This window comes from Gossypium arboreum, chromosome 7 (assembly GCF_025698485.1).
Source record: "Gossypium arboreum isolate Shixiya-1 chromosome 7, ASM2569848v2, whole genome shotgun sequence".
In the NCBI taxonomy this organism is placed as follows: Eukaryota; Viridiplantae; Streptophyta; class Magnoliopsida; order Malvales; family Malvaceae; genus Gossypium; species Gossypium arboreum.
In genome coordinates this window covers 43,960,271-43,963,105 of record NC_069076.1, presented here as the reverse complement: position 1 = coordinate 43,963,105, position 2,835 = coordinate 43,960,271, and the positions used below count along the sequence as shown (strand labels likewise).

The 2,835-nt window shown below is 32.8% G+C and overlaps 1 pseudogene; it reads right to left on the bottom strand.

Annotated features, from left to right (window-relative positions):
- Nucleotides 1–206: 206 nt before the first annotated feature.
- On the bottom strand, nucleotides 207–1,423 carry LOC108477886 (probable O-methyltransferase 3; annotated as a pseudogene).
- Between the last annotated feature and the right edge of the window lie 1,412 nt (nucleotides 1,424–2,835).

Here is a 2,835-nt window from a genome sequence, read left to right as displayed (position 1 = left end):
AATAATTAAATAAAAAATACTTAAAGTAAATATATAATTTTCTCGTCTCCTGTTTCCATTTATAATAGACTTATATATAAATCATTGATATTTAATGCAACATAAATGAATAAAGTTTATTTAACTGTTTCATTAATCAAGCATTTTAATAATGGATGGAGTTTTAACTCATTATTTTTATAAATGTTTAAAAGTTATAGATATTCATTTAATGTATTTATAACCATTTAATATTTTAACACAGATAATTAATTATGGAAATAACTCAATAACACACCTTAGACCTAAAATGTGTGATATATTTCATAGTGAGTAAACCCAGCATGAGCAAACAGTTTACTCCAATGCTGTTCGCTTCTTTCTTGACCACCAAGACAAACCATCAAAGCCCATGTCAAAAAACAGCTTAGTTTCGGTAGACTGATGTTCATCCAATTCTTGGTTCTCAATTATCATTTCCATAATCACGATTTTCCCTCCATTTTCTTTCTTCCCAATTTCCTCTTTACATCTCTCTAGTATCTTTATACAGTCTTGGTCATTCCAAGTATGTAATATCCACTGCAATTAAGTAGATGATGAATAGAATAAGGTTAAATTTTAATTTTCAAGACAAAAAATTAATTAGAGATAATAAACAAACCTTTAGCATGATCATATCTCCATGGGGAACTCCTTCAAACATGTTTCCACCAAGATAATTCAAATTTTCACATCCTTGCAAGCCATGAACAACATAGGGAAGATCAAAGACAGTGAATTCCGTTTGAGGAAAAGCCTTAGCAAATACCTTTGTTATGATTCCCGTCCCACCCCCAACATCAACCACCGACTTCAACCCCTCAAAAACTCCTTTGCACTTACTAAGCACCACGCTCGCCGCCAGAAGCCTATCACTGGCAATCGCATCATTAAAGAAATGATTCACCCTCGGCTCATGCCCGGCATAATCCCACATACTCTCGCCATGAGCTGCGCTGAATGCTGTAGGATGGTCAAGGTTTTGGAACCAAGAACTTAAATATTGCCATGGTTTCAGTAAAACGGGGTCAAGCATTCCGAGTATGAAGGGAGTTGAACTCAAGGGATTGTCCTTTCGGAGAATATGAGAAACACGGGTGAGGACATAAGCTTTCTGTTGGTCAGTTGGGTTGGTTTTGGATTCAGCAAAGAAGCCAGAATGAATGAGGATGCGCATGAGGCAATGGAGGCAGTGGAGTTTTGAATGATGGATACCAAGAGCCAAAGCTAGGTCTGAAAGATTCATGGCTTGGCCGTGGTTGTGGATGATATCTGGTATTTGTAGTTCGACGGCGCATTTCAGTGACATTGAGCTTATGAATCTGAACGTATGGTTCCAAACATGAGCCTGAGCTTCAAGCAACTCATCAAGATTAATCTCATCTCCTTTTATCAAATCCATTTCTTCTTATCAAGTAATTGGTATTGCTAAACCTCAATGTTTGGACTTCTATTTATAGCGCTCCCAGCCATTTTGTATCGCTGATAGACAATTTTTTTTTAAAAAAAAAAAATTAAAGCATAGAGAATCACTAGTAGATTATAGTACAACCACAAAAAGTATAATTTGACTAAATTTATATATAATTAAAGGATTAGATGCTATTTTAATATCCCTAACTTAGATGCTATTTTATGCATAGATTCTAGTAACTCATTTCTACATTAAAGAGTATTTAATAATTTTAAATTTAATTATACTTATTTTAAATGCTAATTTAATAATATGATGAAAATTAAAGAGTATTTTCATCTGTTCAAAATTTTTTTCAAGTTTGTGATTATGTATATTATATTTGTAATATCCTGATTTTGGGCCTAGTCAGAATAGTGGTTTCGTGACCACAAAATCCGAGATAGAAATAATTATTTTATGATTATTTTAAGGTCTATGATATGATTGCATGATTGTGTGAAAATTTCGTGAAGAAATTTTATGCATAAAGTGCTTAATTTGAAATTTGGGACTAAATTGAATAAATTGCAAAACTTGTGTTCTAGAAGTATTTTGCATAAAATTGAATTAGATTATTAATTAGAGGTCCTTAAAGAGTAATTTTACCAATTTCTAAGTCTATGGACAAAAATTGGACATGGATGGAATTTTGGAAAGTTTAGTAGTAAGGGCATTTTGGTCATTTAGGGTAAAATGAATTAAAATATAAAATTAAAGCCAATTTTGCTCATCTTCAACCCCATGGCCGAATATAGCAAGGAGAAACCATGGCTAGGGTTTTCAAGCTTCCAAGCTCGATTGTAAGTCCGTTCTAGCCTCGTTTTTAATGATTTTACGTTTTTGGAGTTCCTAGCTTCGATTTAGCTTATGCTAGCAATAATTTAACCTAGGGTTTATATTTGGAAAAATACCCATAGGTGAAATTTGTGTATTTTGGTGTTTTATGATAGAATGTGAGGTTTTAAATTATGTTAGACAACTTGTGCTACTCGGTTTTAAGTGAAAACGAGCAAAAGGGCTTAATCGGTAAAAATACCTAATAGTCATAAGTACATGTTAGAGTGAGAATTTGATGTTGCCATAGAAGGAAAAATGATCAGCATGTCATAAAACATAAGAAAATAGGCTGAATTTTAATTTACGAGCTTTGGGGCAAAAGTGTAAATATGCAAAAGTTTAGGGGCAAATTGTAATTTTTCCAAAATATGATTTTGGGTCAATTTGAATAATGTGAGTCCTAATTAGACTATATTTTAAATGATAGAGCAAGGAAAACTGAAATTCGGGCTAAAATGGGAAAATACCAAGTTGTGGACGAAATGGTAAAATAGCCATTTTCGCATCGAGGTAAGTTCATG